Here is a 27348-nt window from a genome sequence, read left to right as displayed (position 1 = left end):
CTCTGCCGCTCTCTCCGTGATGGTTCCCCTGATTGATGAGGCTGCAGTACAGTGAAGAGAGAGAGCGAGAGAGAGAGAGAATGTATACAGTATTCAGAAACAGCGCTGTCTGTGTCCAGTAATGTATGTGATGGATCCTCATATGGCTCATTGGGTACATCACCATTATCTCCATATTCAACACAGGATGACTCCCACTGTGGGGTGGGTGACTAACTGGGACAACACAACCACAACAGCCTCCCAGGGTGGGAAGGAGCTTAGCTCACTGTTCTTCCCAGCACCATTCAGTCTTCACTGTATGTACAATTGTGTTTGTGCTATCATGCCAACCTCTTGTCACTCCTTGTCATGCTTGGCTTAACAAGGACAGCAATTGAGTTGGCAAGAGCACAAACAGATCTGGGACCAGGCTACTGAACTTCTACTGTGCAGCCTCACACCACCGTCTCCATGACAACACTGGACAGCCATCACTGCACAGACAGCTGATCCTGTCCAGAGTCCAGACTGACTGGTCGGTCGCTCAATCGGCAGGGGGTCTAAAGTCTGGTCTGCTTGCACCCCCCCCACAGTGGACTCTCTTTGCACGGTGAAGTGGCCTGACCTTCAATCGCTCCTTAACACAGATGCCAGTGGGAACTGAAAAAAAACACTCCCTGTTCAAACACTCCTGAAATGCAAATATTCTCCTCTCAAGTGAATTAACCAATTGCTGCAATGGTAGCTAAGCCTTTTTCATAGAATGACATTTCATTTGAATTAAAAGCAGCTCTACAGCAGTAACTTGGAGAGCGGATGAGGTTAAACCCCTCTTTAACAAAACAGAGTGCTCCTGTAGTCTGACAGAGTTCAGCCAACCCTTCCAGAAATGACCTCTATTCCTGTGTGCACCAATTAGACAGCCTTAGATACACATCCATATGAGCACCAGTGTGTGTGTGTGGTGTAGAGCAGAGTATAGAGCATGGTGTAGAGTAAAGTAGAGTGGAACAGAGTAGAGTATAGAGTAGAGTATAGAGCAGAGCAGAGTATAGAGCAGAGAATAAAGTAGAGTATAGAGTAGTGCAGAAGTATACAGCAGAGTATAGAGCAGAGCAGAGTATAGAGCAGAGCAGAGTATAGAGTAGTGCGGAGTATACAGCAGAGTATAGAGCAGAGCAGAGTATAGAGCAGAGAATAAAGTAGAGTATAGAGTAGTGCAGAGTATACAGCAGAGTATAGAGCAGAGCAGAGTATAGAGCAGAGAATAAAGTAGAGTATAGAGTAGTGCAGAGTATAGAGCAGAGTATAGAGCAGAGCAGAGTATAGAGCAGAGAATAAAGTAGAGTATAGAGTAGTGCAGAGTATACAGCAGAGTATAGAGCAGAGCAGAGTATAGAGCAGAGAATAAAGTAGAGTATAGAGTAGTGCAGAGTATAGAGCAGAGTATTGAGTAGTGCAGAGTATACAGCAGAGTATAGAGCAGAGAATAAAGTAGAGTATAGAGTAGTGCAGAGTATAGAGCAGAGTATATAGCATGGTGTAGAGTAAAGTAGAGTGGAACAGAGTAGAGTATAGAGTAGAGTATAGAGCAGAGCAGAGTATAGAGCAGAGAATAAAGTAGAGTATAGAGTAGTGCAGAGTATACAGCAGAGTATAGAGCAGAGCAGAGTATAGAGCAGAGAATAAAGTAGAGTATAGAGTAGTGCAGAGTATAGAGCAGAGTATAGAGCAGAGCAGAGTATAGAGCAGAGAATAAAGTAGAGTATAGAGTAGTGCAGAGTATACAGCAGAGTATAGGGAGAGTATAGAGTATAGAGTAGAACAGAGTATAGAGTAGAGCATAGTATATAGTAGAGTATAGAGTAGAGCGGTGTATGGAGTAGAACATAGTATATAGTAGAGTATAGAGTAGAGTGGTGAATAGAGTAGAGTAGATCAAAGAGTAGAATATAGAGTAGAGCAGAGTAGAGCAGAACAGAGTATAGAGCAGAGTATAGAGTAAAGCAGAGTATAGAGCAGAGTATAGAGCAGAGTATAGAGTAAAGCAGAGTATAGAGCAGAGTATAACATTTGATTTGATTTGAGTATATAGTAGAGTTTAGAGTATATACAGGTGAAGTCAGAAGTTTAAACTCAGTTTTTTACAATCCCTGACATTTAATCCTAGTAAAAATGCCCTGTTTTATGTCATTTAGGATCACCACTTTGTCTTAAGGATGTGAAATGTTAGAATAATAAGAGAGAATTATTTATTTCAGCTTTTATTTCTTTCATCACATTCCCAGTGGGTCAGAAGTTTACATACACTCAATTATTATTTCGTAGCATTGCCTTTAAATTGTTTAACTTGGGTCAATTGTTTCGGGTAGCCCTCCACAAGCTTCCCACAATAAGTTGGGTGAATTTTGTCCCATTCCTCTTGACAGAGCTGGTGTAACTGAGTCAGGTTTGTAGGCCTCCTTGCTCACACACGCTTTTCCAGTTCTGTCCACAAATGTTCTATAGGATTGAGGTCAGGGCTTTGTGATGGCCACTCCAATACCTTGACTTTGCTGTCCTTAAGCCATTTTGCCACAACTTTGGAAGTATGCTTGGGGTCATTGTCCGTTTGGAAGACCCATTTGTGACCAAGCTTTAACTTCCTGACTCATGTCTTGAGATGTTGCTTCAAAATATCTATATCAATACCTTGACTTTGTTGTCCTTAAGCTGTTTAAAGGCACAGTCAACTTAGTGTGTGTAAACTTCTGACCCACTGGATTGTGATACAGTGAATTATAAGTGAAATAATCTGTCTCTAAACAACTGTTGGAAAAATGACTTGTGTCATGCACAAAGTAGATGTCCTAACCGACTTGCCAAAACTATAGCTGTTAACAAGAACATTGTGGAGTGGTTGAAAAACGAGTTTAAATGACTCCAACCTAAGTGTATGTAAACTTCCAACTTCAACTGTAGTAGAGTATAGAGTAGAGCAGTGTATAGAGTAGAGTACATAGTAGAGTGGTGTGTAGAGTAGAGCAGAGTATAGAGCAGAGTATAAAGTAGAGCAGAGTATAGAGTAGAGCAGAGTATACGGTATATAGTAGAGTATAGAGTAGAGTAGAGCATAGAGTATACAGTAGAGTATATAGTATATAGCAGTGTATAGAGTAGAGTATAGAGCAGAGAAGAGTATAGAGTAGAGCAGAGTATACGGTAGAGCATAGCAACGCAGAGCAGTGTATAGAGTAGAGTACAGAGTAGTGCGAGGTATAGAGCAGAGCAGAGTATCGTGTAGAGCAGAGTATAGAGCAGAGTACAGAGTAGTGTAGAGCATAGTATAGAGTAGAGCAGAGTATAGAGTAGAGCAGAGTAAAGAGTAGAGCAGAGTAAAGAGTAGAGTGGAGTATTGAGTAGACTATAGAGTAGAGTAGACTATAGAGTAGAGATGAGTATAGAGTAGAGCAGAGCATAGAGTAGAGCAGAGTAAAGAGTAGAGTGGAGTATTGAGTAGAGTAGAGCAGAGTATAGAGTAGAGAGGAGTATAGAGTAGAGCAGAGTAAATAGTATAGCAGAGTAAAGAGTAGAGCAGAGTAAAGAGTAGAGTGGAGTATTGAGTAGAGTAAAGAGTAGAGCAGAGTATAGAGTAGAGCAGAGTAAAGAGTGGAGTATTGAGTAGAGTAGAGCGGAGTATAGAGTAGAGTGGAGTATAGAGTAGAGCAGAGTATAGCAGAGTATAGCAGAGTAGAGTAAAGCATAGAGCAGAGTAGAGCCGAGTATAGAGTAGAGCAGAGCAGAGTAAAGCATAGAGCAGAGTAGAGCCGAGTATAGAGCAGAGTGGAGTATAGAGTAGAGCCGAGCAGAGTAAAGCATAGAGCAGAGTAGAGCCGAGTATAGAGCAGAGTGGAGTATAGAGTAGAGCCGAGCAGAGTAAAGCATAGAGCAGAGTAGAGCCGAGTATAGAGTAGAGTAGAGCGGAGTATATAGTAGAGTGGAGTATAGAGTAGAGCAGAGCAGAGCCGAGCAGAGTAAAGCATAGAGCAGAGTAGAGCCGAGTATAGAGTAGAGTAGAGCGGAGTATATAGTAGAGTGGAGTATAGAGTAGAGTAGTGCAGAACGGAGTATAGAGTAGAGCAGAGCCTTCCGCTCTACTCAGCCCCAGCCACTCAGCCAGAAGGAAGGAAACCTACACACCAGGCCAGCAAAGCCCTCTGATGTCACAGAGGAGATATTCCCCAATCCCCACCCACTAACCCACCCACCCACCACCACTCATTTCCACTGCTGCCTTTCAGCTCCACCACCCCACCCACTCCACACCATGACAACATTAGCGGTCTGTTCACCATGAAAAGAGGGTCAGTGGATCCAGTGTCTCTCTCAGCTGCAGCCTCTGTACTGATTTAGTTAGCCTACATTGTGCTGCAGCGCTGAGGAGTCGTCTCCCTAGTCGACAGCTGCTATACTAACCCTGTTTGTCTCTGACTCTCTGATAGACAATCTAACAGATCCTGTATTACAACTGCTGGCTGCCAGCTTCATCTCCACCAACGGGAAAACAAGGATACGTGTAGGTGTGCAATAAACGCCATGCACCCACTTCCTCACCACACAAACAGCTTACCGTGCTATATATAGATACACTCCTTTCTATCTGAGACAGCCATCCCACTCGTTTGGGTAGCAGGAGTCTCACGTAGATTACCGTTATAGCTGAACCAGCATAAGATAAACAGCCAGAGCAGAGCTCAGCTATGGATTCACCAACCAGTTCTGTGGATGGAGGGAGGCTGGAGATTTCTCTCCAAAATACTCTAGGCGATTAATTAACAAAAACACACTTTTTTGAGGAAAATGGTATGCCTGCCTACTGGATCATAATAAGTGTGAACACAGCAGACTAAGAGGAAACGGCAGAGTTAATTACCTTCCATACGTGCCCATAATGCCCTATGAGGATTCAGAGACCTTGACTTCCAAATCAAGAGCTTGAGCTTCTCTAATGAGAAAATGTAGATTAAATGGTAGAAAAACTTAGAAAAATGATGCAAATATCTGCAACTTTATAATATCCCCCAATCCCAATACAGCTCCCCTCTCAGCCAAGCCTGACCAATTCCAGCACCTGGTCACGCTGACACCGAGTTAGAGAGACACACGCTACGGCTGGGCCCAAGGTAGGGTGGGACCAGGACATTGTGGAGGAGAGGTCCAGTAAGGGGTAGGGGAAACGGGGTAGTAGGGGTAGGGTAGGACCAGGACACTGTGGAGGAGAGGTCCAGTAAGGGGTAGGGGAGACGGGGTAGTAGGGGTAGGGTAGGACCAGGACACTGTGGAGGAGAGGTCCAGTAAGGAGTAGGGGGGATGGGGTAGTAGGGGTAGGGTAGGACCAGGACACTGTGGAGGAGAGGTCCAGTAAGGGGTAGGGGAGACGGGGTAGTAGGGGTAGGGTAGGACCAGGACACTGTGGAGGAGAGGTCCAGTAAGGGGTAGGGGGGATGGGGTAGTAGGGGTAGGGTAGGACACTGTGGAGGAGAGGTCCAGTAAGGGGTAGGGGAGACGGGGTAGTAGGGGTAGGGTAGGACCAGGACACTGTGGAGGAGAGGTCCAGTAAGGGGTAGGGGAGACGGGGTAGTAGGGGTAGAGTAGGACCAGGACACTGTGAAGGAGAGGTCCAGTAAGGGGTAGGGGGGATGGGGTAGTAGGGGTAGGGTAGGACCAGGACACTGTGGAGGAGAGGTCCAGTAAGGGGTAGGGGAGACGGGGTGGTAGGGGTAGGGTAGGACCAGGACACTGTGGAGGAGCGGTCCAGTAAGGGGTAGGGGAGACGGGGTAGTAGGGGTAGGGTAGGACCAGGACACTGTGGAGGAGAGGTCCAGTAAGGGGTAGGGGGGATGGGGTAGTAGGGATAGGGTAGGACCAGGACACTGTGGAGGAGAGGTCCAGTAAGGGGTAGGGGAGACGGGGTAGTAGGGGTAGGGTAGGACCAGGACACTGTGGAGGAGAGGTCCAGTAAGGGGTAGGGGGGATGGGGTAGTAGGGGTAGGGTAGGACCAGGACACTGTGGAGGAGAGGTCCAGTAAGGGGTAGGGGAGACGGGGTAGTAGGGGTAGGGTAGGACCAGGACACTGTGGAGGAGAGGTCCAGTAAGGAGTAGGGGGGATGGGGTAGTAGGGGTAGGGTAGGACCAGGACACTGTGGAGGAGAGGTCCAGTAAGGGGTAGGGGAGACGGGGTAGTAGGGGTAGGGTAGGACCAGGACACTGTGGAGGAGAGGTCCAGTAAGGGGTAGGGGGGACGGGGTAGTAGGGGTAGGGTAGGACCAGGACACTGTGGAGGAGAGGTCCAGTAAGGGGTAGGGGAGACGGGGTAGTAGGGGTAGGGTAGGACCAGGACACTGTGGAGGAGAGGTCCAGTAAGGGGTAGGGGAGACGGGGTAGTAGGGGTAGGGTAGGACCAGGACACTGTGGAGGAGAGGTCCAGTAAGGGGTAGGGGAGACGGGGTAGTAGGGGTAGGGTAGGACCAGGACACTGTGGAGGAGAGGTCCAGTAAGGGGTAGGGGAGACGGGGTGGTAGGGGTAGGGTAGGACCAGGACACTGTGGAGGAGAGGTCCAGTAAGGGGTAGGGGAGACGGGGTAGTAGGGGTAGGGTAGGACCAGGACACTGTGGAGGAGAGGTCCAGTAAGGGGTAGGGGGGATGGGGTAGTAGGGGTAGGGTAGGACACTGTGGAGGAGAGGTCCAGTAAGGGGTCGGGGAGACGGGGTAGTAGGGGTAGGGTAGGACACTGTGGAGGAGAGGTCCAGTAAGGGGTAGGGGAGACGGGGTAGTAGGGGTAGGGTAGGACCAGGACACTGTGGAGGAGAGGTCCAGTAAGGGGTAGGGGAGACGGGGTGGTAGGGGTAGGGTAGGACCAGGACACTGTGGAGGAGAGGTCCAGTAAGGGGTAGGGGAGACGGGGTAGTAGGGGTAGGGTAGGACCAGGACACTGTGGAGGAGAGGTCCAGTAAGGGGTAGGGGGGATGGGGTAGTAGGGGTAGTCTAGGACCAGGACACTGTGGAGGAGAGGTCCAGTAAGGGGTAGGGGAGACGGGGTAGTAGGGGTAGGGTAGGACCAGGACACTGTGGAGGAGAGGTCCAGTAAGGGGTAGGGGGGATGGGGTAGTAGGAGTAGGGTAGGACCAGGACACTGTGGAGGAGAGGTCCAGTAAGGGGTAGGGGAGACGGGGTAGGGTAGGACCAGGACACTGTGGAGGAGAGGTCCAGTAAGGGGTAGGGGAGACGGGGCAGTAGGGGGTAGTAGGGTCCCAGGTCCAAGTGCAGCCATTTCAATTAACAATACCGTTAAACTCAGGCCTGGATGACTGCATACAAATACAGGTGATGAACTGAACTGTCTTTTCATGTGCATTGATTTATGGGAGAGTTGAACCAGTGCCAGATCAAAGCAGATCCCAGTGAGGCCTGCTGCTTTAACTCCAGACCTGCTTAAGACCTCTCGTTTGTTTCTAGAATGCAGCAACAGAACTCCACCCTTGAAGTAGAGCTGTTCCGGAGATTTGCATAGTCAGGCTTTCCCTAGATTCTCCTTCATTCCCCAGCTTATCATGGATGTGAATGGGGAACTAGACTGGCCCATTATACTGGCTGTTATAGGGGTAGTCTACACTATCATACTGGTCTCTGCTTCCATTAGGGGTGTTAGGTACAGTCATGTTGAGAGTTCACTAGGATGACAGCCACTAGCCACAGTTGGCCATTCAAAAAATGCTCCCCCAAACATCCAGCTTTGTTGTCTCTTCAGGGTCAAAGTCCATCGATAAGGTTGTGTGTGCAAAGCACATGGTGTACTTTTCAGAATATAGTCCATCTGAGTTCATCTTATCTCTGTCCCCAACCAGAGTTTTTACACTGAGCCGTCCTCTAAAACAGCCTCACTTGTGGAACTGCTCAGGGTAAATAATTACCTGTTTCATGTGTCAGTTAGGCAGCTGTAGACTTACACCACTCCATTAGCCATCCCCTTCCTGTTCCCCTGCCTTCCCTTGTCCTACAGGGTTAACCTCTGCTGAAACTGGGGGACTGTCCAGAGGCCGAATGGCCTACGGCAGCCGTCAGTAATCAACCATCACCCAGCACAAATAGCCACCATTAAGGGTTAACATGAAGCAGATGGGAGCGTAGGGGTTCTGCTTGTCCAATACTACTGTCTGCTATACTCCATCCCTCTCCTCACCTTCATGTGTGACTTCATCCCAATGGAGAGTTCCAGCCAAGAACACAATTACAATTTGTTGTGTGTGTGAGTAACTGAGAGAAAGAGAAGGAGAGAGAAAGAGAGCGAGAGTGAGCATGAGAGAGAGAGTGAAAGGCCTCCACTTCCTGGGGAAAAACCCACTTGTCCCATGAGCTCATGCAAACCAGAAAGGTCAAATATTCAATAACTAATACACATGAAGAGGGCGAGCACAGCAGCACACAATGGGTCCACCGCCTTAAAAGGGCGCCAGGGACCTCACCCCTCAGGCTGAAGGAAGCATCTATCACTCTACTGTAAATGTTATTACACTGCGTCCATAAAAAAAAACATGACGTTGAAATCTTTTAGGTGTACTGAAAACGCTTCTACTATTCCTCATAAATAATCATCACATCACATCTGACCACATTTGAGGTGGTGGCTAGGGCTTTAGCATCTGGAATTATTTCATCTGATTGAATTCTTCCTTGGTCTCAGTGAGCAGAAACTAGTGTCAATGTCCAGCATTACCTGCTGTTTTATCATATCTCAAAACTCATATCTAACCCGACTGAGCAAAGAGAGGAAAGGTCCAGAATGATTCTGAACAAATGAAGCGATGAAATGAAGTGTCCACAACGCCCCCAACCTGTCATCCTCCCAATGGCCAGATAGAACAGATCCCCTGGCCCCTGCCTCTGCCAGAGCCTCTCAATCAGCCACCCACACCCACACCCAGGCCCCACCCCAGCAGAGGAGCCCTCCACCTCAGATACCAAAATCTATTTAGCTCCCAAATAGATGTTCTCACTGCACTGGAGCCAGGGCTCAGCCACGGGCCATGGTACAAAACATCTCCAGGGGAACGACCATGCTAGCTGGCTCTCCATAGTTAGAGCCTTCTTCACCCCTCTGCTCAGGTCTCATACTGTGTACATATACAGTTACACAGCAGCCCTCTGTCAGTCTAATGAGGCCTCTGCTCTGGTCTCACCCCGCAAACAGCTCTGGACTGGATAATAGCGATAGTTACCATCAATTAGAGAATCATCTTAGATTAGCATCATTTAAAGTCTGAGGCTGAATGGCCTTCTCTGTGTCAGTACTAGGTCAGGTTGCCTGGGGGCTCTCTGGAACAGGAGTCATGACTTTTCACCAAACAGACACGCACAAACACACACGCCACAGCAGTAGCAACGTTTCACCTCAAACATGAGACAGAGTAGCTTTATGGCATGAAACTACATGGGTAACAAAATCATATGTTCTGGCCTTGGTCTGAAAGTCCTATTTGGTCCTGGTGCTGTACACCATAAAGAGCATAGCAACAAGGAGAGTGTTCCTGCTGAGTCTAAAGCAGGGAGGGAAATGTTGATCAAGTCCACTGAGCCAACCAGGCGCTCCCCTGCCCTCCGTGGCATTATAACTTCAATCGGCAGGCTAAATATCACTGTGTGCTGGACTTTCACTGCTTTTGAACCCACTCAAAGAGCGCCATCAAAGAGGAGCCAGTAAAAGGCCTTTCTTCCCCGGCTGGCCACCAGAGCTCAAAGCATCCAGAGCCCGCAGCCAACTTAACATGCTCACTGGGACCTGACCACACCACTACCTCATCTCTTTCTTAACCCCAGTTTCTGGTCATGTCTTCTCATCACACGGCACCATTTTAGATACAGTAGAAAGCCACAGAGTTATTCGAGCAGACAGTGTGCAGTAAAAGAGCTGTGTGTAAACGAGCGTAGTTTCTGTTCCAGCAGGTCATGTGATGTTACCAATGTCCCCTTCCCCCCATTAAGCTAGCCTTAAGCCTAGCCATTGTGGTGGTGTTGATGTAGCCTTCTCTGTGGTGTTCGGTAGTTTGCTATGAGGGGCAGAAAAAACTAATTGATATTTGTGCGTCTGTAACTTTCTCACTCATCATTATTCACGATTCATTCAGGATTATCCGTAATCATGGTAGCATCCACATTTATGTAGAAGTGTTTAGAAACATATTCTATTCTTATTTACAATGAAACTAACGCCAAAGTGACAATACATTATTTACCATTATTTTCTATTGGGCACAAAATAATCTGAAATTCAACCAAAACAAACAGCAAATGCATCAAACAAGTTTGTAGAGTCATAAGCTTGATGTAATCATTGCGTGCTAGGAATATGAGACCAAATACTCAACTTGACTACTTTAATACACGTAAGTGGATTTGTCCCAATACTTTTACAAAGTGTGCTGTAATTTCTTAGCGGTTAACCTGATATGGATGAAAATACCCTCAAATGAAAGCGGACAGTCTGCACTTTAACCTGTATCATTTCAAATCCCCAGTTCTGGAGTACAGGGGCAAAACAACAACAAATTGTCACTGTCCCAATCATTTTAGAGCTCACTGTATGTGGTGGCTGAAACAAAGCACTAACAGAAGAAAGTGGGGCGATGAGCTGGCTCTGAAGTTCCCACAGTAAGAGCGACTCAGCGAGAGATGGCCACGATAGGTTATTGTTGTCTCAATGAACAACCTGTGCCACAGTTCTGACACACATCTGGTATGAGATGAGGACACTAGGGAAAGGAAAGGGGGATACAACTGAATGCCTTCAACTGAAATGTGTCTTCCGCGTTTAACCCAACCCCTCTGACTAGGCGTGTTTATTATGAGTGAGATATGGGTACAGAGATTTGAGATGGGTACATAATACTGATAAGCCCTCATAAAGCTGCATCTGATAGGACAGGGGGTTGTTTTCCCACTACAGGAAGTAGAAAAGTCTATGAGCTTAAGGGTTGCTGTAGAAGAGATGCACAGAGAGTTAAGGGTCAGTTATGGCCAGTCAGCCATGTCGTGAGTAAAAACCATGACTAGGACCCAGGACAGGGCCTCTCCTGACCACCCCAGATCAAACACACACCGCCCTGTGTCCTCCACCTAGCACCCAACCACCCACGTTGTTCTTATTCCACTTTCATTTACTAGTAGTAATAGCAGGTATGACATGTATCCTACTTGTCAGTACAGCTCCTGTTACAGATTCATCTCCCTCCATCTGCTGTAGTAGCGCTCCATGTATTTGCATTAGTGGTGTTTCTCCAGATGGTAAGCTTTGCAGAGGGTGATATGTCAGAAGGAATAAGGCCTCTCCTTGGCAGCGTGTCAGAAACGCAGCACCATTACCGTTTTAGGCCACCAGTCACACAACACAGACAGTGGAAATGTTATTACCTCAGCAGGCAGCTCCTCATAAATAGAGCTAATGGACGTCACTCTCCTGCTCCCAGCCCCAAGGCCCAGGGCAGACAGACAGGCAGGCCTCCCCACATAGACCTAGCCCAGCCGCCCACCGGCCTCACAAGCTCTTACGTAACATGATAAATATAGGTGATATATTTCACTTCCACAATCCATTCCCGGTGAGGGAAGAGGATATGGCTTGAGCTAAATCAAACAAAGAAGTGAGGCCCTCAAGTCCCTTTTAGTCATGTTTAAATCCAGAAACAATTAGCTTGATTGCCATCAGGGCTGTTTGTTGTAGTAAGACAGCTAAGACTCTCAGGTCTTCAACTTGGCCACTTTAAATTGTGTCTGGAGTCAGGTTGAGGGGAGGATAAAGGAACATGTTGCGGTTACACATACCAAACATTTATGAAACACACTTGTTAGACGGCTGTTAACTTGGTGTGCGCTTGCTTGTGCCAACTAAACATTCTCGTTCATTTGTGTTTGTTGAGACCAACTGGTGCTGAGTACATATTAGGAGCCATAACCAGTGACCCTGTCTCTCTTAGCAGCCACAGAACAGCAGCTGAGCCTCCCACTAGCCCCCACTGCCATTTCTTTCTACCTACCCCTTGAAAACTGATTACAGATCAGCTCTCCATATCCCATCTGGAACCTTAACCATTAACCTAAACCACAAAATAGGCCCAGGCCCAGGACCAGTTGTTACGGGCATAATGAGGCCACACGCCTGCTCACCCACTGTCATCAGTACAGATGGGGAGTCATTCATGCTGCACTCCTCACCTGTTGAGGGGTTGTTCCTCTCCTCTCCTCTCCTCTCCTCTCCTCTCCTCTCCTCTCCTCTCCTCTCCGGACAACAGGTGCCCAGCAGTAATGAGTCAGTCTCAGCTCAGCCTCAGCTGTCTGCAGACAGCCAGCAGCCTGCCCAGACAGTGCCAACTGTCAGCCAGCCCAGAGCCTGCCTAAGCCTAGCCAAGGCCCCAGGGTAGGGCAGCCAGTGACGGGACGTCCCAGAACCAGGCTTTCAGTGACACACCATTAGTCTGCCTGGCCGTCCCCATCCCCCTATGAACAGACTCAGAGGTTTTAGTCCCAGGAGTGGACAGACACGTTCTAACAGACAAGCCTTTGCTTTGGTCAGCTAGCAGCATTCTGTCTGACACAGATCCTCACTTCTCTAGCTCTACACAGACATTGATTTTCTAACACCCACATGGGAAACGGACTGTAGAGAGGCACGGGGAAATCACTCTCTCTGCAATGTCTAGATGGGAAATAACAGTGATGCAGGAGCGACATGGCACTCTCTCTACAATACCCACAGTGAAAAAAAACTTCTATAGAGACATGATAATGAGGGACAAATGGCACATGGATTCTGAGAAACAATACCTAAACAAATTGACTAAAGAGTATCCTCTGTGCCTAGCATAAAAGCCTTTTAGTCAGATTGGCTGCATGGGGTTGAGAGATATGGGGGCATGAGCTTCACAGCATGGCATTTTCCCATAGTCATCTTGTTGTTATATGAATCTCCAATGCGAGGAATGATACGGTCACAGTGAAACAGGCCTCAGCAGTGGAATGAATAGAGAAGGAGATTATCAAAGACAACACGCGCAGCTTCACAAGTAACCACACTTCTCTTCTCTCTGTCAGTCTCTCTCACCTGGGTGACAGGCAGCCAGCAGGGACAGCCTGATATGATCTGTGATTCAGACAGGGGGTGCATTTGACAAGCCTAACTCGATGTGATAAGCAAACTATTAATAATTCAATTAACAGATCCTCTGACTGCACAAGAGTCGGGAAGAGGACTGTCTGGAGTGAGGAGTGATTTGAGTAAACACTTGTTTAGATTTTAGTCAAATTGCAGTGTTGGGCTGGAGGGAGTATGTTTCAGCATGCTCTGCAGTAATGCCTCTGACACGGCAGCATACATTACATTAGTTCTCAACAGCACACATAAAGCAAGCAAACATCAGAAGGAATGCTAGGAATTCCTCCTATTGTTATTAATGAGTATCATGATCAGCCCTGTCTACATTTGTTCGGATAGGGACCGATGCAAATATTGTTTTGACAATTGCTGTGCCTTTTTAATGCCCGTTTGGGATTGTATCTTTCAGTAATGCAACCCGTTACTCATATATTGGGGGACCAAACTGAACAACCCTACATCAAGGCTCTAGCATCTTTTATTTGTTAAACAACAAAGAGAGCTTGCTCCAGTGAATTCCTGAAACAGTCATTATGCCTAATCCACGGTGACATTGTCCCAGAGAGACTGAGTACAGCAGAGGTTGGGGAGAGAAAATGAAATCAAAACAAACAGGAGGGATAATAGAAGCTGTGGGTTCTTCTCCTTTCTCTAACTGCCACTGCTGTTTGTTGTTGGAGCCATCCGTTACACGATGTCTCCAGGCCACTGTTGTCTCAGACACTCAGTAACACAGTCAGTCATGAATAGGGTGCCATTTGGGACCCAGATCAGATCTATCCAAATCAAACAAACAGAACCAGTATAACGTGCTGTGGTGAGATCAGGGACCAGACTGACTGGAATGCTGTGGTACTGTTGACACAAGACATTTTAGGCAGATCCGATCATGATTTTGCAAGATGATAGTCAAATGTTATGGCAACAATAGCCTGTGGCTAGTGTGGACAACTATGGCCTCTACGGACAGATTTGAGAAGAAAACAAAAACCATGTCTAATTTAATGTTTCTCAAAACCAACCCACTCAGGGCATCCCCACTGAGCGCAAATGAAACGTGTCAATATATCATATAACTATGACTAAACGAATGGGCTGCAGTAGCTGCAGTATAGCCTACCAAACAGCCTAGCAGATCTGACACTACATCTTTGTTGAGAGTAAATAAAAGGGAGAGACATACAGGGAGACAGACATACAAGTATTTTATGTTCTAACAGATCAAGAGAGGGAGGGGGGGGGGGGGGGGGGGGGTGAGACCAATTGCCTCTCTCTGGATCAGGTGGAAGCCATGCGCTCTTGGAGTAGCAAGGCCGACTGACAGCCATCCACGTCATACCATAGAGTCTAGACCAGGGATGGGCAACTCCAGTCCTCTGAGGCCTGATTGGTGTCACACTTTTGCCCCTGTCCCAACTAACACACCCAGTTCCAATCATCAACTAATCATCATCTTCAGATTACAACGCAAATAGTTTAAATCATCTTTGTTTGCTAGGGATGGGGGAAAAGTGTGACAACTCCGGCCGCCGGGGCCTGACCATAGACAGCCACTGAAACAGCCCCTCAACAACACACAGACAGATATAGTGATAGGTCTGGGGTCTAACACATGCTCAAGATTATATATATATTTTCACCTTTATTTAACCAGGTAGGCTAGTTGAAAACAAGTTCTCATTTACAACTGCGACCTGGCCAAAATAAAGCAAAGCAGTTTGACACATACAACACAGAGTTACACATTGAATAAACAAGCATACAGTCAATAATACAATAGAAAAGTTTATATACAGTGTGTGCAAATGAGGTAAGATAAGGGAGGTATGGCAATAAATAGGCCATGGAGGCGAAGTAATTACAATATACCAATTAAACACTGGAGTGATAGATGTGCAGAAGATGAATGTGCAAGTAGAGATACTGGGGTGTAAAGGAGCAAGATAAATAAATAAATATAGTATGGGGATGAGGTAGTTGGATGGGCTATTTACAGATGCGCTATGTACAGGTGCAGTGATCTGTGAGCTGCTCTGACAGCTTGTGCTTAAATCTAGTGAGGGAGATATGAGTCTTCAGCTTCAGGATTTTTGCAGTTCGTTCCAGTCATTGGCAGCAGAGAACTGGAAGGAAAGGTGGCCGAAAAAGGATCAGTAGATCAGTGGTTCCAAAACATTTTATAGTCCCGTACCCCTTCAAACATTCCTCCAGCTGTGTACCTCCTCTAGCACCAGGGTCAGTGCACTCTCAAATGTTGTTTTTTTGCCATCATTGTAAGCCTGCCAAACACACACACGATACATATATTAAACATAAGAATGAGTGTGAGTTTTTGTCACATCCCAGCTCGTGGGAAGTAACAAAGAGCTCTTACAGGACCAGGGCACAAATAATAATTATCAATAATTTTGCTCTTTATTTAACCATCTTACATATAAAACCTTATTTGTTCATCGAAAATTGTGAATAACTCACCACAGGTTAATGAGAAGGGTGTGCTTGAAAGGATACACATGTTGGGTTGTATTTAAGTCTCAGTCTTAAATCCTTTTCCACACACAGTCTGCGCCTGTATGTAGTTTTCATGCTAGTGAGGGCCGAGAATCCACTCTCACATAGATACGTGGTTGCAAAGGGCATCAGTGTCTTAACGGCGTGATTTGCCAAGGCAGGATACTCTGAGCGCAGCCCAATCCAGAAATCCGGCAGTGGCTTCTGATTAAATAACATTTTCACAGAACCGCTTGTTGCAATTTCGATGAGGCTCTCTTGTTCAGATATCGGTAAGTGGACTGGAGGCAGGGCATGAAAGGGATAACGAATCGAGTTGTTTGTGTCATCCGTTTCGGGAAAGTACCTGCGTAATTGCACACCCAACTCATTCAGGTGCTTCGCTATATCACATTTGACATTGTTCGTAAGCTTGAGTTAATTTGCACACAAAAAATCATACAATGATGGAAAGACCTGTGTGTTGTCCTTGTTAATGCAGACAGAGAAGAGCTCCAACTTCTTAATCATTGCCTCAATTTTATACCGCACATTGAATATAGTTGCGGAGAGTCCCTGTAATCCTAGATTCAGATCATTCAGGCGAGAAAAAATATCACCCAGATAGGCCAGTCGTGTGAGAAAGTGAAAATGAAAATGATGGTCAGTAAAGAAAACTTTAAGCTTGTCTCTCAATTTAAAAAAACGTGTCAATACTTTGCCCCTTGATAACCAGCGCACTTCTGTATGCTGTAAAAGTGTTACATGGTCGCTGCCCATATCATTGCATAGTGCAGAAAATACATAAGATTTCAGGGGCTTTGCTTCAACAAAGCTAACCATTTTCACTGTAGTGTCCAAAACGTCTTTCAAGCTGTCAGGCATTTCCTTGGCAGTAAGAGCCTCTCGGTGGATGCTGCAGTGTACCCAAGTGGCGTAGGGAGCTGCTTGCACGCGCGTTACCACTCCACTATGTCTCCCTGTCATGGCTTTGCGCCATCAGTACAGATACCAGCATGAGCAGCCGCTACGTTGGCTATAAATATAAATGGACCGTTTAAAAATGTGAATCACATTTTATTTGGCGTAGCCCCGACACCATTGCGCGTACCCCAGTTTGGGAACACCTGCTTTAGATAGCTAATGTCCCAGGAGGGGTTGCTGCTGAGAAATAATTTTAAACCAATGCCTGTCTGGGGAAGTGCTGTGTCACACATTGTCACACACCCACAGCCTCATCGTGTCATATACTGAACAAAAATATAAAAACGAAACATGCAACAGTTACAGTTCATATAAGGAAATCAGTCAATTGATCAATTCATTAGGACCTAATCTATGGATTTCACATCACTGGGCAGAGGTGCAGCCATGGGTGGGCCTGGGAGGGCATAGGCCCACCCACTGGGGAGCCAGGCCCAGCCAATCAGAATGAGTTTTTCCCCACTAAAGGACTTTATTACTGACAGAAATACTCCCCAGTTTCATCCAATGTCCGGGTGTCTGGTCTCAGACGATCCAGCAGGTGAAGTAGCCGGATGTGGAGGTCCTGGGCTGAAGTGGTTACACGTGGTCTGTGGTTGTGAGGCCGGTTGGACGTACTGACAAATTCTCTAAAATGACGTTGGAGGCAGCTTATGGTAGAGAAATTAACATTAAATTCTCTGGCATCAGGTTTGGTGGACATTCCTGCAGTCAGCATGCCAATTGCACGCTCCCTCAAAACTTGAGACATCTGTGGCATTGTAGCATCTGTGGCACTGCACATTTTAGAGTAGCCTTTTATTGTCATCAGCACAAGGTGAATCTGTGTAATGATCATGCTGTTTAATCAGCTACTTGATTTACCACACTTGTCAGGTAGATGGATTATCTTGCCAAAGGAGAAATGCTCTCTAACAGGGATGTAACACCAAAATTGATAGAAATAAGCTTTTTGTGTGTATGGAACATTTCTGGGAACTTTTATTTCAGCTCATGAAACATGGGACCAACAATCTACATGCTGCGTTGATATGTGTTCAGATTAGATCAGGGGTAGACAACCCTGGTCCTGGAGGACCACAGGAACTTCATGTGTTTCATTTAATTGACCTGGAAAACTAGGTGTGTTGAATTTAGGCACTGAACTGTTTAATTAGCTCAGTTGGTCAGGTGTGGTGCCTAGTTGGAACAAAATCCTGCCGTATCTGCGGGACTACAGGAACAGGGCTGTCTAACCCTGTCATAGATGATAGAGGTCTGAGAGGAACCCATGACTCCATATCTTATGTGAACAGTCAACCAAGTCGAAGCTCAATAAGTGAGAAAGTTACAGTTACAGACCAAAGTTCACACAAAGCAGATTGTGTTAAAGATGATGTGACACACGTTACTTTTCCTCTTGTCACTCTTTGATATTCCCTGTTTCAATGTAACTCTATGGGTCAGGCCAAATGAGGGGAGGCTGGTAAACACAAGCGACAGATCCTCCAGCAGATGTCATTTGTGTGAGCTTGGAGATGGGAGGCATATGTTCCCTGTGTCCGTGCAGACCATGAACATTTACACAGCCCCAGGCCAGGCAGCCGTGTTCTAATCTGTTCCTGTTCATGGTAGGAAGTGATTATCTGAACAGAAACACATGCACTCTCGGGATCCTCTCCCCTGCTGTCCCTGGGAACACAGAGAATCACAGTCACTGTTTGCTAAACCCACAGATGAACTGGAAATAGTTTTTTACTGTGACTGCATAAAAAAGGGGATAGAAATAGAATCTGAATTCTACCCGAAGAAATTCAGTGGCTTAGTGGAAACAACAACTCTTATCCTCTGCAAGGTGAGAGGTAGACTCCATTGTTGTGGGGTTTTTGACTAACTGTCAGCCCAGTCTCATTTTCTTGTGTGTGTGTGTGTGTGTGTGTGTGTGTGAGCTCATGCCTTGACAGACATGGTTTCTACAAGCAGTTGATTCAGGTAAACAGGATACCTAAAGTAGAGGCAGGGCCTTTGAAAAGCCACAGGGGTAAATACTTGCCCTGATGTGAGACCAACGGAGAGAGAGAGAGAGAGAGAGAGAGAGAGAGAGAGAGAGAGGAGGCCCTGTGGTGAATCGAGGGGGGAGGGGTAAACACATACCCACTGCTTTTCTCTAACCATCACTTGTTTCCCCCCAACACCTGTCTATCATCTCCTCTCCTCTATGAATAGCCATGACCATGTCAGAGCAACAACAAAAACCCTTTGCTGTGGCACTCTAGTATAGTGAAACTCAACAGGGAGGAACATTCCACCTGACCATACATTATCAACATTAATATCCATTGAATATACAGGAATAACAGTAAGCTCTCTGATTGGTGGTAGCACTTCTACATGGGGGGGGGTCAATCAGTGTCACCGACTCCCCCTGTCTCTAGTCTCTGTCTGTCTAAGACTCAGGGTCAATTAGACACTGATAATAGTCGTGTTGGGGAGACTTGCCTTCAGTGGAAGCCTTCTGTAATGCAGTTTATTCACTAGGAGCCAATGGAAAGGCCTGCTCTCAGTGAACATGGACCACACCACCCACTAGAGGCATTCACGGGTCACGGGTCCGTCCAAAGTTCTAATTTTTCCCTCGGGTGGGTCCTGTTTGATTGTCAGTGGGTCTCAGGTCTATGTAACTACAGCTGATAGACCAGAGTACACCAGACCACTGCTTTGCATAGGCTATAGCATATTTGTTTTACGCTAATAAAGGTAAATTTATTAACTTATAGAAGGCCTAGCCAAAATTTAAAGACGTATTTGTTAACCAGAAGAGCAATTTGGCAAAAAAAATTGTCACTCGGTTCCAATCGGGTCTGGTCTAGACCCGGACATGTTAGGGTACGAATTGGGTCTAGGTCTGGTTGTCATCGGGTCCATTCGGGTTTGTGTATGATTGTCCTCGGGTCTATTCTGGTCCGAACCCGAGAAGATCTCTCCTACCCACTGCATGCAGATGGGCGGGGGTGTCCTGTCCATTCAAATCCCAGTCCCATTATTATTTATCTTTACATTTTTGTCATTTAGCAGACTTAAAGACTTAACATTAATGCATTAATCTTAACCCTAAAATCACCAACAGGGGTCAAAAACGTCATCTATTTTGTGTACTAGTGGTGCGTGGCTAAGCTGAAAATGTGGACTCAATAGTAAAATTTGTGATAAAAGCACCAATTTTGTTACAGGTGTAGATGTATGTACCCTGAAAAGATAAACAGTGCATTTGGAAAGTATTCAGAATCCTTGATTTTTCCCACATTTTGTTACGTTACAGCCCTATTCTAAATTGTATTAAATCCTATTTTCTCTCATCAATCTACACATAATGCACCATAATGACAAAGCAATAACAGTTTATTTTTGCAAATGTATAAAATAAAATAAACTGAAATGTCACATTTACATAAGTATTCAGACCCTTTACTCAGTACTTTGTTGAAGCACCTTGGGCAGTGATTACAGCCTTGAGTCTTGTTGGGTATGACTCTACAAGCTTGGCACACCTGTATTTGGAGAATTTCTCCCATTCTTCTCTGCAGATCCTCTTAAGCTCTGTCAGGTTGGATGGGGAGCGTCGCTGCACAGCTATTTTCAGGTCTCTCCAGAGATGTTCGAACGGGTTCAATTCCGGGCTCTGTCTGGGTCACTCAAGGACATTGAGTTCCAAGACTTGTTCCAAAGCCACTCCTGCATTGTCTTGGCTGTGTGCTTAGGGTCGTTGTCCTGTTGGAAGGTGAACATATGCCCCTGTCTGAGGTCCTGAGCGCTCTGGAACAGGTTTTCATCAAGGATCTCGCTGTACTTTGCTCTGTTCATCTTTCCTTTGATCCTGTCTAGTCTCCCAGTCCCTGCTGCTGCAAAACATCCCCAAATGATGCTGCCACCACCATGCTTTACCGTAGAGATGGTGCCAGGTTTCCTCCAGACGTGACGCTTGGCATTCAGGCCAAAAAGTTCAATCTTTGTTTTATCAGACCAAAGAATCTTGTTTCTCATGTTCTGAGAGTCCTTTAGGTGTCTTTTGGCAAACTTCAAGCGGGCTGCCATGTGCCTTTTACTGAGGAGTGGCTTCCGTCTTGCCACTTTACCATAAAGGCCTGATTGGTGGAGTTCTGCAGAGATCGTTGTCCTTCTGGGAGGATCTGCCATCTCCACAGAGGAACTCTGGAGTTCTGTCAGAGTGGCCATCGGTTCTTGGTCACCTCCCTGACCAAGGCCTTTCTCCCCCTATTGCTCAGTTTGGCCAGGCGGCCAGCTCTAGAAGATTCTTGGTGGTTCCAAACTTCTTCCATTTAAGAATGATGGAGGCCACTGTGTTCTTGGGGACCTTCAAAGCTGCAGAAATCAATGCTGCAGATCTGTGCCGACACAATTTTGTCTCAGAGCTCTACAGACAGTTCGTTCATCCTCATGGCTTGGTTTTTGCTCTTACATGCACTTTCAACTGTGGGACCTTATATAGACAGGTGTGTGCTATTCCAAATAATGTCCAATCAATTGGATTTACCACAGGTGGACTCCAATCATGTTGCAGAAACTTCTCAAGGATGATCAATGGAAACAGGATGCACCTGAGTTCAATTTCGAGTCTCATAGCAAAGGGTCTGAATACTTATGTAAATAAGGTATTTCTAAAAAACTGTTTTCGCTTTGTCATTATGGGGTATTGTGTGTAGATTGATGAGGAAAACATTTATTAAATCAATTTTAGAATAAGGCTGTAACGTAAAAAATTTGGAAAAAGTCAAGGGGTCTGAATACTTTCCGAATGCACTGTAGATATGAGGCCACCGCAGATGTGGTCCCTGGGGGGTGTGGCAGCCAGTAAAATGATTAAATAAACATGAATTACATTTAGATTCCAGTCACTGTCTCTATACCAAGTTGAGAGTCATCTTTCAGATGCAATTGGAAATGTGTTTATAGCCCACAGCGTTCCAAAGTTAGACCTAAAAGTCTGATGACACCAGTGACCATATCGCCTATAACACCCATCTCGGTGGCTACCTTAGGTCATACCGGTATGTCAGATTACCAGTCACATTCTGTTAAGGTCCCCAAAGCACACATATCCCTGGGTCGCTCGTCTTTTCAGTTCGCTGCAGCTAGCGACTGGAAAGAGCTGCAACAAAATACTCAAACTGGACAGTTTTATCTTAACATCTTCGTTCAAAGACTCAATCATGGACACTCTTACTGACAGCTGTGGCTGCTTTGTGTGATGTATTGTTGTATCTACCTTCTTCTACCTCCGGTGCGGCGGTTAGCCTAGTTAGAGCGTTGGACTTGTAACTGAAAGGTTGCAAGATCGAATCCCCAAGCTGACAAGGTAAAAATCTATCGTTCTGCCCCTGAACAAGGCAGTTAACCCACTGTTCCAAGGCCGTCGCTGAAAATAAGAATTTGTTCTTAACTGACTTGCCTAGTTAAATACATTTTAAAATTCTTGCTGTTGTCTGTTCCCAACAATGTTTCTGAGTATCACAGAAACACAACACTTTGAATGGATAACTTGACTAGAAATGTGTGAAAATGTTAAAATATATGCTTATTTTGGGGCATTTAAACCATTTACTTGTGTTGGAAAAGGTTAATAAACTAAAACAACAATTCTCCTGCTTACATTGCAAAAAAGTCCTGTAGAAGTCAGATTTTCCTTTCTGAATTATAATATATATATATATATATATATATATATATATATATATATATATATATATATATATATATATAATATATATAATATATAAATCAGAAATGTTCACAAGTTGTTCACTGTTTTCACAAGAAACAGACTGACACACATTTTCTGTTTTGACTGATTTTATAGATTTTCCTTAATCTGTATTTATTCAATTAGAACCCAGAGCAGCAGCATTTCTCCTAAATGACCTCATCTCAGTAATCAAAACCATGCTCAGAATGAGACAGAGAGAGAGATGAGAGAGAGGGGGTAGAGAGAGCAAAAAAGAGAACACTTGAGTACTCACTGTTTAGGTGTCTTTAACCTCTGATCATACTGGTCTGTATCTAATCCTTCATGACTCTATCAGGCTGGATAGTGTGCTCTCCCACTGAATCACACAGCAGGGAGTCAACTCCAGCAGAAATGTCAGTGATAAGGACTAATATTAGCAGCTGTGTGTTCATGTAACACCATGCTTTACTACTCTGTCATCCAGTCTGGCGAGAAGATAGCATTTCACTCCCACAGGTGCCATGGTTGCTAATGATAACTTCCACAAAGGAACCATAGCAGAAATGTTGTTCATACCATCGGCCAAGCAAATGAGTGACATTAGATATGGGATCAAATGGCTTGAACCCCACCACCCCACATTGAGTCATGTTTTCCATCTGTTGAATAACACTCTGTGTCCCAATTTTTTTTTAGATGACTCAATGTTATGTCACCTCTCTGCCATTCTACTCACTGGCTTGGCTGTGTCTTCACTTCAACTACTCCCAGTGGTGACTACCTGCCTGCCCTGTCACTCTGTTATTGTAAAGGGTGACATCATCCTCCCTGCACTGTAAAAGGAACCTCACTTCAGCCATTGTGTGACTAGTCTAGTATACACTATAACAGTTTCAGTAACTAGGCTTCCATCCAATTGGCGACAGATTTTCATGAGAATATTCTAAAATACAGTGGTGTGTTTCCACCAAATTGACTTGTTTCAGATAACATCAGTGCGTGATGACGTAGTGCATGCTTAAGTTGTCATGTGCCGAATAGAAATCTAAACTTCAATGTTTCCATCACATTTTCAACTCTACCCATAGTTTTGTCACATAAAACACTTGCATTAAATACAAAATGTGTCTACTCTGGTCTTGACATGTGCGCTCTATCCAACAGCTCACAGATACAATGTGGGTAGACTGTGCAGGGAGGCTAGTCTATATGATGAGATTATTTTGGATAAGAGCAAGAACGTTTGTATTTGTCAAAACGGCAGTCAAGCATCAATCACCAGAATAAGACCCTCAAGATTTATTGGAAAGGAGCATCAAGATTATTGTGCACTTTCACCACCCTGTGAAGTTCATAACTTATTTCATCTGTAGCCTAATAAACTGCATATTTGCGCATAAAGGTGTTTTCACCTTCATTTCTCACATTATTAATTTTGCAGACACAAAAAGATCCCACCAAGTCGAACGAACTATTGATATGTGGACATTTATAAAATTGTACCGAAACTTCCTGTTTCCATCACAGCTGTCGTGATTTTCTTATAAGCTATGACTTTACTTGCATAAAAACTGTGGATGGAAGCATGGTTACTGAGCCAAGAAAGTTTTTTTGTTGTTCATCCCACTCAAATTGGGCCAAGGCAGTATGCTTAATAGGATAGAGGCTTTACATTTCTCTAAAAATTCAAATGTATCTCTGTAATCCCTTTACTGTAAAAAGGGCTTCAGGTTTTTTTTCACCAGTAAATCTTATCTAATTCCATCAAGTGCACACTACCACACACAATCACACCCACAAGCCCAGCCAGTTAGGCAGGCTGCGGCTCATGTTGTCCTTTACAAATCTAGGAGGGCCATAGAAAATGAACAGGAGTGGAGGGACTTCCTTTTCCAAAGGTGCTGATTCCGGCTGTTCCATGGTCATTAACCCAACATGACTCAGACAACACTCCGTCCCCCACCCCAACTGACCCTCCACCCCTCCACAGATCTGGATGGGAAAGTCTGGACTCAACAGCCAGCTGTGAGACTTTCCCCCTGGCAGCCGGCTTCTAGAAAACTCTAATAGGATGTAGCCGCTTTCCATGATGTCAACATTCTACACATGACCAAATTCCTTTTTTCCTTTTTTCTTTACATCCACAGACATATACAAAATAAATACGCAAAGGAATGCAGTCAACACACCAACTACAATTTTGACTAGATCTTGTCTACAAGGTGAATAGCAAAGTGACAGCCAAATGGTTGGCATAAAACACTGTAATGGTGCTCAGCCAAGTATAGAACTTCCTTTGCCTTTTTAGGGGCTATGAATCACACAGTAACAGATGAATGATATTGGTTACTAAGCTCAAGCACTTGTTTGGCCAGCTGCAATGGTGCACAAATAAAACAGAAGAAACCTAAATGCTGCAGGGCCAGTGTGTCACACACTGCCCAGGATATTAACCCGCTGTAACATTCTGCTAAAGTATGTGTGTCCTCCCACAGCACTGTCTGAAAGACCCCTGGCCCTCTCTCTCTCAGCTCGGGGCTCTGGCTGGGCCATGGGTGAGTGACATCCCATCCCACCCTCCAAGTTCTGTGGTTTAGATCTTGGATCAGATTGCTTGGGCAGGGTGAGGATCCAGAGCCTATGACCAGGGATCATCAACTAGATTCAGCTGCGGGACGATTTTTTACTTGAGCGGATGGTCAGGGGGCCAGAGCATAGTTAGAAACAATTTGCAGAATGCAAATTGACCGCAAGAGGCCAAACAGATATAATATTTGACACAAAAATATATATATTTCAAGCCTTGCTTACATTTGTATACAATCATATAGATCTCTCTATTATGTGTGAGAATACTTTGGAAAATATTTCCAAAATTAAAATCACTTGGAGCTGATTTCCTGGTGTTTTTACAGTATTTTATGTCCAACAAGTGGGCCACCAGTTGGGGAACCCTGCTATAGACTATGCATGCAGAGCATATAGGCCATTAATACTACACTCATTTCTCACAGATTTGACATACTGTATATATTGGGAATTCCTTTGCATGTCAAGGGACAAATAAGAGGTTGATGCTCATCTAAATGATATGGTTGCACATTATTATGTTATACCGCTATTCTCAATGAACACAGTTGTGGTATGGTTATTATAAAGAGGAATAAAGAGTGTTGATCAAGACTGGATTGGACATATTCTGAAATGCTAAGTGCATACAAACAAAGAGTCTTATTTCCCAAATGAATGTTCTTTAGTGAGTGCGGACTGACCTGCAAATTTCAACTAAAGACTCCAAAGGCACCGTTGCCATGACAAAGTAATCATCCAGAAAATATCTGTGAACTGCTGATCGCTGAGCTGCATACAGTCTTCTTCTACCTATCTTATATTCTACTCATCGTGTTAACAAACAACAATCTTGTTGCTTAAACAAAATGTAATAACCAGTCTATTATTATCTTGGTGTTACTGTCCTATCACTATTTTTAGTTTCATATCACATGGTAATTAATCACATTACTGTCTCATTACACTGTAATAAGGAACTTGTACTGCGGTTTGCTGTTCCCTATCCCTACTGGAACAAGTCAACAGTGCATGTTTCCTTGTTTGGACCAAAACACAAGTATTTGCTAAAAATACTAAAGGACTTTGAAGTGTTTATACAATACTTAGCCTACTGTTCCATTCCAAAGAAGAATAGGGTCAGAATGGCTGAACCGTGGTACAGTAATCTGATCTGACCAATATCCATGGTATACATTTAATGAGCTTTCTGAAACCTTATTAGACCTTCAGATCACAACAAAATTGCCAAGCAGCACTTGCTGCAGACTGCCCCACTATTGTCTCAGTCACTTTAGACATGCAGCTGCCAGCCTCCAGTCTAGTCTCCTGGAATTAGTACCTGGCATTATAGACTCAAGAAGACACAAAAGGGATTCCAAAGCTTGTCCACTCAATCTCAGTTACACTTTCATGAGCAGCTTCACCAAGAAACTAACTGTGAATATGAAGGTTTTGATAGTGAAAAGGGAAAGACAAAGAGTTAAAAGTGTGGGTACCTATGGACAACACACTGTGTTGGAATGCCATTGACAAGGCTATAAAGGACAACTGTGGCTGGGCAATGGCTGCTTGGGCCACTGGCTTGAACAACAACTGTCTTTAACAGCAGCTGTCATTGCTCTGCAACTGTTTGAGCAACACAAGGGATTGATCAAGATTCACACATGATATCAATGTTAGAGAAAGGCTTACATGTAGGGTTATTCTCTGTAATTAATATGCTTACAGTTATGGATGTGTAGGAATTTCTTTATATCATAGTCTGATTCACTTAGATTTTTTGGATCCAAATGAAGGTTAGTTAGTCTGTTGGCTAAACCGTTATTAGGCTATTCAATAGGCATATTCATTGTCCGATAATGAACATTGTCTCCATGAATAAAAATGGTAGGCAATAGATTTGTCAATACTGCACCTAATGGGTATGATGGAAAATACGTTCAATGTGAGTTTACATAGGGGTTTTGTTTCAGATTTATGCTTTCAAGTACAGCAGGCCCAGAAATGCTGAACGACGTGTTATATAGTAGCCAACAATTATAGACTGATGTAGCGCCGCACCGGGCAGGACGATCCACCCAAATATAGCTACAAAACAAGAGAGATGTTGACAACTCAACTTTGCAAATAAGTATTTTTTAATTTCGGTTGTACAGATTGTACAGGTAGCCGAATGTTATAATACTTAGGTTATACAGTTTTAAATCAGAGTTCAGCCTAAATCACAATTGTGAGACTATTTATTCCACAGTTACTTTCCATAGCCCAGCGAGATTACGTTGCCAATTGGCGTCATTCATTGTACTGACAAATAGGCTTAAAGTAAAAATGGTATCTAACACAATTTCAAGTGTTTTTCCAGAATATGTTCTGTGCTAAACAGGCCTCGGCGAATGTAGCCCACTATTGCGAGAAGA

General features: G+C 44.8%; 1 protein-coding gene across 1 annotated transcript in view; it reads right to left on the bottom strand.

Moving 5' to 3' along the window:
• LOC129854407 (ras-related protein R-Ras2) overlaps positions 1-27348 on the bottom strand; it is a 39786-nt gene that overhangs the window by 11941 nt on the left and 497 nt on the right. The window lies entirely within an intron of this gene.

This window comes from Salvelinus fontinalis, chromosome 4 (assembly GCF_029448725.1).
Source record: "Salvelinus fontinalis isolate EN_2023a chromosome 4, ASM2944872v1, whole genome shotgun sequence".
Classification (NCBI taxonomy): Eukaryota; Metazoa; Chordata; class Actinopteri; order Salmoniformes; family Salmonidae; genus Salvelinus; species Salvelinus fontinalis.
Note: the sequence above shows the minus strand (reverse complement) of the source record. Positions and strands in the feature narration are given on the sequence as shown.